Source organism: Gossypium raimondii, chromosome 13 (genome assembly GCF_025698545.1).
Source record: "Gossypium raimondii isolate GPD5lz chromosome 13, ASM2569854v1, whole genome shotgun sequence".
Taxonomy (NCBI): Eukaryota; Viridiplantae; Streptophyta; class Magnoliopsida; order Malvales; family Malvaceae; genus Gossypium; species Gossypium raimondii.
This window is the reverse complement of record NC_068577.1, coordinates 37,360,072-37,370,365: the sequence shown is the minus strand read 5'-3', so window position 1 is coordinate 37,370,365 and position 10,294 is coordinate 37,360,072.

The window sequence follows — 10,294 nt, the reverse complement described above, 5'->3', positions numbered from 1 at the left end:
TGATTATTCGACGACTTTAGCTTTTCCCTTATCTAACTCCAATTTCTTTGGTTCTTGATCTAAATATATTCAAAATGAGCTAATTTAAATATTATCACATTCAACTTAGTCCAAAAACACATAAATGGGAAAATTACCATTTTGCCCCTAACATTTACATTTTTTTCAATTTAGTCCCTATTGCATAAAACACAAAATATACAAAATTTGCCCACACTATGCTAGGGTCGAATGTTCATAGACTTCATACAAGTCCACTCATTTCATTTATTTCACATTTTAGTCCCTCAAAAATTTATTTTCACAATTTAGTCCTATTTACTCAATTTCACCAAAAATTCAAAGATAAAACATGTTAATCTAACACTTATGTTTCATATTTTATCAAATAACATCACAAATCTCAAACATTCCTCAATGGCACATTTCAAAATCATCAACAATTCACAAAATTAAGACATGGGTTTTGAAGTATTTGAAGCAACGATCTCAAAAACATAAAAATTATCAAAAATCGAAACAAAACTAACCTTAAACCAAGCTTGAAGATTGCCGAACCCTAAGTATGTTTTTATGGTTTACGTCTTTGCTAGTTTCGACCAAGGAAGGAAGATAATATCAACCTTTTTTTTAACTTAACAATTTATGCATTAACTTAAAATATATTATTTATTTATTAATTTACTGACATAACCTTTAATAGTTAATAAACAAAATATATATACTAAGGTTATATTAGTCCTTAGCCACCCACTATCTTGATTTTTGGTCTAATTACATATTTAAACCTCCCATTTAAAAAGACAACAACAATTAGGTGCTTTTAGATTTTACCCTTAAATTTTTCATTTTACCCGATTAAGCCCTTTTTATGAAATAAACACTCAAACAATCAAATTTTCATACAAATTTTTTCACACATAGTAATTCACATACTGCAAATACTAAAAATAATTTTAAAATATTTTTCTGACTCAAATTTCTGGTCCTAAAACCACGATGTCCGATTAGGGTCAAAATTGGGCTGTTACAATGAATATTTGTTATGTTGTTTTTCTAGCAATTATGCATTTGTATGTGTTTTTCTAGGTTTACTTTGAAAGTGTAATGGTTGAAATTAGGTTTGATAGTTTTATTTCAGAGATCACCATTTTTAAGGACATTTTCACTAGGCATCCTTGGTAGGTTTGACAATTTGATAGCATGACAATATATTATTAGTGTTTCTAAGTTGTTTTAACTTGCAACATAACGAATTTGGATGTAACAAGTTGTCACGTCGCAATGACGAACATTGGCGTTGCGACAAGGAACAGGACAAGATTCTTGTGGGGATATCGTTACTTCGAGGTCACGGCGAGCCTAGCCAGAGAGTCACATCACAACGTGGAAACCCCAAAGTCACGACGTCAACTCAAAACTTTGCATTCTTTACGAATTGGTCCATTTTCGATCTCGGGCTAGAAAAAGAGCTTTCTAAACTCATATAAGCCCAAAGCTGATAACATATTGTATCATATGTGTGAACCATTTATATTTACATGTATAAAGATGTTGGGTTAAATTTTGTTGAATGTAGTTGCTCCGGCAATGAATATGGCACCTTGTAGCTTAGACTCGATGATTGGGTCGGGCAAGGTGTTACACTTAGGGCGTTTTGGTCATGTTGTTTAACAGAACATTTTGGTATATTGATATTTGGCCAATGAAGTTTTATAAGTTGAATTTTAATCTTTTATTAGTACATAACAATGCTAGTTTATATAAGTTTGATTATGAGAAATAGATACTTAAATGTTAATGCATTGGTGGTTATGATTTGATGATGTTTGATTGTGTTTGGATGCGTTACATTGATGGTGTAACTTTAATGCAAAGTTTAGGTACATTTAAGGTGCTATTTGGTTTAGTTTGGACCTTTGAAAATGTGCATTTAGGGTAATTTTATCATTGTGTCTCGAGATAATATGATAATGTTTTGATACCATAAGAACAAAATTTTCCTTATATTTAGACCTACATGCTTAGTGTCTCGAGACTTAGGATGTTAGTCTAGAGACAATCCTATTAAAATCTCGAGACATACGACCTTTTTCTTGAGATAAATAAAATTTGAAGCTCAATTAGTCTTGCCTTGCTCCAGGTATTGAGAGAAGAACCTTTTATCTCGACACAACCAAACATCTAAGTTAAAATAAGAAAACAGGGGAGGTTGGTTTTGAGACACAGTCTTAAGACATAAAATACCTTGCCTCGAGACACCACATCTAGTGTCTCGAGACATGCTAGCATCGAAACAAAAAAATACCTAACAACAAAAGAGGCATGTCTAGAGACAAGATGTAACAATTCGTTTTTAGTGGTGTAAAAAATAATGGTTTTCTGGCCACAAATTTGATGAGTGAGTCCGTAAATTTTATTATTTAATATTTACGAGTCAAATATAGTATTATATTTAATTTTTATTTGATAATTTTTGTTATTTAAACGAACAGTTAAGTACAAGTGGTTTGTCTCTTGAGTCAATTGGCTTTGGAAAATGAGGTATCAGGACCTCATTTCTATAAACTGAGTCCTTAAATATTTTTATTAAATATATACAGAGTTACTATATAGGTGTATTGAGGTTTGGCCTAGAAATTTTAGTGATTTTTTAGTTAATTAAAGAAAAAGGACTATCATTTACATTTTGTCTTCTTACCGAAATAAAAACATGAAAACACCATTTTTGTAGTTTAAAAGGTTCCGCCAAGCTTGTTGTTTTCATATAAAAAACGGATCAGTCGGTTGATAATCGCGGGAAAGGAAAAGTCGTCGAGTAGACGTTGTCGAGATGTTGGTAACTATGGTATTTTGGTAAGTTCGTATTAGATGTTATTATGCATATTAATGTCGAAATCGTAGTTGAATATATATTTGTATATGTGTATAATAAACATGTTTGTTCAAGGTAGTTGTAATTGTGATCAAAGACTTGTATGACAAAATATGGCTTTTGTATTTGTTCAAATTGAAACATGTTATGCTATGCAGAGTTGGTATCAAATTAACCTTGTTATGTGGTTAATGTCATGAAAAGATTAAAGTATACAGGTTAAAGCCCGAGTGATCTTAGTGAATAGCTAGGATACAAATGACATGTCATTAGTGTGTTTCAAGCACTAGTTGCCGGTGATTACAGTATTAGGTATTTTGTACCGGTGTTACAGTTTCATGCACTCAGTGCTGGTGATTACATTTTCAGGTACTATGTACTGGTGATGGATACCATACGGATGGCTTGAGCTCCTACATGTGTTGCAGATTCTCTAAAGCTTGTATGAGTAGCATCGTGTATCTATTAATGTCCTTTTGCTAGCTTGTGTGAGCATTACCCTCCCGCATAACCGAAGTCAATTTACTATTGTTATCTAGGCAAAATAGTCGGTTATTGAAATAGAAATGAAATGAAATGGTATGATAAATTATAGTTGTTTGATTATATCTTGGTATATGATTCTTAACATGTTATGTATTGGTGATATGAACTATTTAGGCTTAATCATTTTGTTTAGTTGGAATGTTGGAACAAGACAAAGGAATGCTAAATTCTATGTTATGTATGACTTGTAAATTAAGTTGACAAATTGTCGGACTTTTGTTGTCAATTGGAACATTGTTGGAGATAACTCTATCCGACAATTATTTTCGGAGCTATTTATTCATTTTAGTCTGGTTATAAGTGGTATTTAAATAGGGTTTTGATATGTTTATGTTAATGGATATCGTGGTGATGACTAATGTCATTTGGGTTGTGAATTTGTATATTTGTGTTTTGGTATATTAAAAGGATAACTTGTTACTTGATGCCTTTGTTGATGAGTTGTCATTGAAATGGTCTTTTTGGTTTTGGTAACTTATGAAATTAAGATGGAATATGTTTTGTATTTGAAAGTGGTATAAAAGGATGATTTTAGCATATGGTATTTGGAACTTAGTTGATGGTTGAATGGGATTAACATGTTGATTATGTTTTGTTGGCTTGATTGTTGTTTATGTTTGAAATGTGGTGTCACTGAAGGCATATTGGTTATGCACATAGGTTGACTGTGAGTTGATATATTTTGGCATGTTTTTGACATATTTTGAACAGGTTTGAATGTTGGTTAATGCATGGCTGTGAACCTAAGAATTTGTATGTGAATTGGCTTGTGGTTGGAAGTGTTTTTGGGCACATAGGACCAGTGACATAGTTTGCCACATGGCCATGTGCCTCACACAGTTGCATGACACGACTATGTGGCCTCTTTGCTCTTTAGTACAGGTTTGTCCACACGGTCACAATTTGTTACATGATTTGGCCACACGGCCATGTTCTTCAGCCACACGGGCTGAGCTCTGTTACACGACCTAGCTACACGGCTGTGTGACACCTGTTTTCACTTTTTACTCATAATTTTGTAAAAGTTTCATTTAAATCTAGAATTGTTCCCGGTTTATTTTAAATGTTCTGTAAGCTCGATTTAAGTCTCGTTTTTATTGGATAACACGGAAAATAATTGTAAAATGAATTATTTGGTTATTTATATTAATTTTGTTAATGATGTTAAAGTTTTATAGTTGTAATACCTTATAGCTCGGGTCAGACAACCGGACCGGGTATAAGGTGTTACACAAGAAGTCCTTTGCCTCGAGACACAACATTGAAATTTGATAGTTGAGTTTGAATTTGAATCCTAGCTCAAAAATTTAACCTTATATAACCTCGTGACATGAAGAATTTCAAATCTAAACATTACAAAAGCATATGTATGAGCATGATTGATGACTAAACTGATTTGAATGATAATTAAGATTTAAATTTTATGATTATTTAATGGGATAGCTAAATTTTCTTCGGCAATGAATGTGACATAATGCATTTGGATCTGACAAACAAGTCGAGTGTAGGGCGCTACACATGTTGTCTTTGTTGGAAAATCGGGTTTGGAAAACGCAACATTAAATAAATTTAGGGAAAAACTAAAGTTTTAAATTATTTTTTCAAAATAAGAACTTGGTTATGATATCTAAAGTAATAAGCATTGAATCAAAATTGTACCTTTTTGATTCGTCTAGGATGAACGCTTCGACTGAATAGTCTTCTCCGCTCTCTTCAAGCTCATGTTTGTCGAGTGTGGGTTCGCTTCGAATCAGAAAATTTCACACAAAATTATCAGTGGGGTAATTTCACAATTTCTCTAAATTTTTGGGCCAAGTTGTAAATTAGAAAAATATCTCTAGAAATTTTCTAAAATAATTTCTTCTGAGAATTTTGTCTCTACAACTTTCTCTTGAATTCATGTAACACCCCTTACCCGTGTCCGACGCTGGGACAGGATACGAGGCATTACCGGTCTAAAACACAAGCAACCATACAAAATTGGGCCATAAAATTTCATTAAATTTAAAACTATTTATACACATGCATACCGTCCCTTATAAGGGCCTACGAGGACCTAAACATACGTTGGAAGTGGTTCGGAACTAAACCGGAAACATTGGTACACTAAGAAAATTTTCATGTTTTGGAGGGTCACACACCCATGTGGCTTGGGATAGGCCCGTGTCCTTAGCCAGTGTAACTCTCAGCTTATGATGTCATCAACAAATAAGGGTCCCACAACTCATTATGTATCAGACAAACACAACTCACATCACAAGACTTTGACATATAATTAATATATATATAAGCTTACAACCTATTAGCCAATATAAGCTAAGTTACGTGGCTACACATAAATCAAACCTTTAACCATTACAAGCCAAAATATTTGGCCAAAACATAATAACTCATACACAAAATGACTGAGTCCCTATACATGCCATAAATTTAAAATGCTTGAATACGTTGGTATCGATCAATAGCTTGATAGTGTGATAGAATCTCCGACGATCTCCAACCCGAGCTAGTATCTGTGACACTATAGGAAAAAGAAAGAAAGGGGGTAAGTTATATAGCTTAGTAAGTTGATATGTAAATAATAAGCAATCTGTTAACATAATTTTAACAATCCTCACAATATGTTCTCAAGATAATACAATCATAATTGCACATAGTTCCACTATTTACTCATGTTCACATCAAGCTATCTATTCGAGTCATAGTCACTAAATTATTTATATCTTGTGCTACGGAACTCGAATTTAAGATCTGCTTTATTTTACCAAAACTAGACTCACATATCTTTTTACCATAAAATTTTTAGAATTTTTGGTTTAGCCAATAAGTACAGTTAATTCTTCAAAGTCGTCCATGTTCTGCTGTCTGATAGTTTCAACCTTTCTTCTCTAAAAATTAATTATCTCTTAGTACAGAATTTGGATGTTGTTCTCGTTTGTTTCTATTGAAAATATACTCCTTAAGAATTTTAATCATATAAATTCTAACTCATAATTCTTTTTATACAATTTTTAATTATTTTCCAAAGTCAGAATAGGGGATTCCGAAATTATTCTAACCTTATCTCACAAAAATTCAAATATCTCATAATATGAGATTCTTTTGCTTACACCTTTTCTTCTATGTGAAACTAGACCCAATAAGCTTTAATTTCATATCTTATTCAACCTCTAATGTGATTCCCACATTTTTGGTGATTTTTCAAAGTTATACAACTGCTGCTGTCCAAAACTGTTTTATTGCAAATTTTACTCTTTTATGATTTCTTTGTATTAACATTTATTTCGACACACATAACACCAAAGCATATCCATAACAAGTCATTCCAATAGCTAATCATTATCATATATTCACATGTCATTCATTGGCCAAGTTCACCTATACATCAACAACAAAGACTTAAACATATCATGTCTCAATTTAATTTGGCCTAAAAGCCTCACACATTCATCAATCAAATTTACCACATATTTATACCTCATAAGTATAGACCTATAATCACAAGGTCATCACAAGATCATTCTCATCAGTATGACTTACTCATTTACATTCTTGCCAAAATGTCCAATATACATCGAGTTCATTACTCATGAAATTTTCGTACATACCTGTATCCTTTCAACATGATCATACATTGTCTTTTCTTTGACATAATCTTTGGATTACCCGTTGAACCACTTGGAACACAAAGGGTACTTGGGAAAACTCGTACATATTGTATTGTACCAATACCATGTCAGAGACATGGTCTTACATGGAAATCTCGTATCGATGCCAATAGCCCAACTATGGTCTTACACGAAATCTCAAATCGATGCCAATAGCCCAACTATGGTCTTACATATAAACACTGCCATGGTCCAACCATGGCCTTACGTTTGAATAATTTCCATAGCCTCGCTCTGGTCTTACGTGCGAATGCAACCTGTCTCCATTAATATCAGAAATTATCATTTTCGTAACTTTTTACAAATCCTTTTCTATCAACAAATCAATTTAATATCAGCAATTCTACATCATTTAAACTTTAATATTCATAAACACTTAGAAATATAATTGAGTTCATATTAATGAACTTACAAAGCTAATTTGCAGTAATGGCTCTGAGTTTCTCAATCAATGATCGACATAATATCAAATTTTTATTTTCGTTTTCAATTACACATATCAATATAATCTAATATTATGCAATTAGATTCATATATTTCACTTAAATATAAACTAAAATTAAACTTAATGAAAGTTGTGCCCAACGCTAGTCGAACGAATCGACGACGTCAATTATTCATTAGCAAGTCCATAATTTTTACTTTCACAACTCAATATCAAATTTCATAATTTAATAACACTTCCACTCCAATTATCTACTAATCATACATTAATTTATTTCATAATGTCACATTCCATAAACCTCAATTCAATTGAGTTAACTTATACCTCCATAAACTTCCATTCAATTTAATTAACAATTACATTAGGGATATATATTAAGGCATTAAGTAGTAACTAGATTAATTAAAACAATTTATGAAGTACGAGTTTGGGGACTACGAACTTACCTAAAATCGCAGATGATTATTTCACAACCTTCTCTTTTCCTCGATTTACAATCGATCTACTCGTTTCACGACCAAAACATAATAAATCAATTTATTAACTAATTCAAATACCATATCAAGTTCAAATTCAAATCATTCAACCATTTAATTACATTTTTACTTATTTGCACTCAACATTTACCCTCGATACAAGTAAATCCTCAATTATAAATCATATTATTTAATTAAAATCAAGAAAGTCTCATTCAACCAATTATTCCACAAGGTTCAAAACAACTCATATTTTCAATTAATTCACAATTTAATCCTTGAATTTACCATTTCCATAATTAACCAAATATACATATAATTTATTAACAATACCTAAATTTTTGAATTTTATAACTTAACACCATGCTAATTTAATTTATAGCATTAAACTCCTTGAAAGCTTATACTAACAAAACTCATGATACAAAATATTTTAATTACTCACTAAACTTAGGAATTCAACTCAAATTTCCAACACAAAGAACAATCCACCAAAACAGTCCCTAGACTTCACAAATTAACAATTTAACCTCTAATTCTATCAAAACAACTTCAAACATTAAAGTTTTTCAACAATGGAAACTTCCACAAAAATCATAATTTCTCTAAATTTTCACATGGGTAATCTACTACATAATTTTAAGGTTCCAAAAATATAAATTTTAATTGAAAATAATCAAATCATCCCAACAAAATTAAGCTTCAAAAATGGCACTTAAAGGCCGAATGGTGCTAACCTTTCTTCTCCCCAAATCAACATGCAAGAGATGAAGCTTTAATTTTTGTTTCTCTTTCCTTTTTCTTTCCCCCACTACTCTATTTGTTTCTTTTATTTTATTCCTATTTTCATATCATTTTCATTTTTATTATAACTTAACGTATATTACATATATATATATATATAATTCTCTCGTAACTATCCACTAACCAAAACTCATCAAATTAATGGACTATTTGTTTAAATAGTCTCTTATTCTAATCTCACTTTGAAATTTAATACTAATTACGAATTTCAAAAACACCATGCCAACACATTCCACTATCAACATTTATATTCTAATTACCATATAAGGAATTCAAATTTAATGTTGTATAGCTATTAGACACTTATAGCTTATAGAACACAACTTTTACGTTTTACGCGATTTAGTCCTTTTTACCGAATTAAACATTCAAACAGATAAATTTCTTTACGTAACTTTCACACATATATAATCACATGCTATAAATACCAAAAATAATATTAAAATAATTTTCCTCGCCAGATTATTGGTCCCGAAACCACTGTTCCGACCAGACCCAAAATCGAGCTGTTACAATTCAAGTGTATGAAAAATAATGACCCAAGACTCTCTTTATATAGAGAGATTTTAGAGAGTTTAACTATGATTAAACTTAATCACTTTAATATTAAATTTAATCTAATATTTATCTTAATAAATATTAAATCTTAATAAATTAATAGAATATTTATCTATAAGATAAACATTAAATTAAATTAAATATTAAGATAATCACTTTAATATTAATTTAATACTAAGTCTATTAAAAGAATATTATTTTTGAATTATTAATCTGAAATCAAATTCTCTGATAGAGTCTCATTTTTCGGTCATCGGATTGCCGCCGTCACTACCGCCGACACCCCAAGCTGATTTGGTTTCTGCCGGCTCGCTCCTGGCCAGTATGTAATATTTGTATATATATAATTGCAAACACATATATAGATATCATTTTGTGAATTTTCTATTTCCTTCTTTTTTGTTTTTGTTTAGTACTATATCACAATAATTAAAATAATAATCATAACAAATGATAAATCAGACTAGCAAACATTATGGAATAATTTCCACTAAAAATTATAATATTTAAATTTAAATAGAGATTAATCCAAAATTGACCCCAAACAAAATATGATTACTATAATGTTAAGTAGGTGATTGAACCGAATATAATAAAGTAACAAACATAGGGTATAATAAGAATTTGGAGATTCAATGTATATTTCATTAATTTTACAGAATTTTCTACTAATTGCCTCGGTTTTAAGGTCAAGCTTGTAGAGTGAGCATTAAAGCATGAATATGAATGCTTACAATAAACCATTGAAGAAATTAAAAAAAGTAAAATTAATGCATGCTAAAGAGATGAACTTGAGGATCAACGCTCTGCTTGCATACTAATATCATCAATCCTGATGCTAAAACTTGGTGGATTGAATTGTTTAAAATAAAAATTACTGATCAATAGTGTAATTTTAAAATTGATAAAATCCTATTTAATT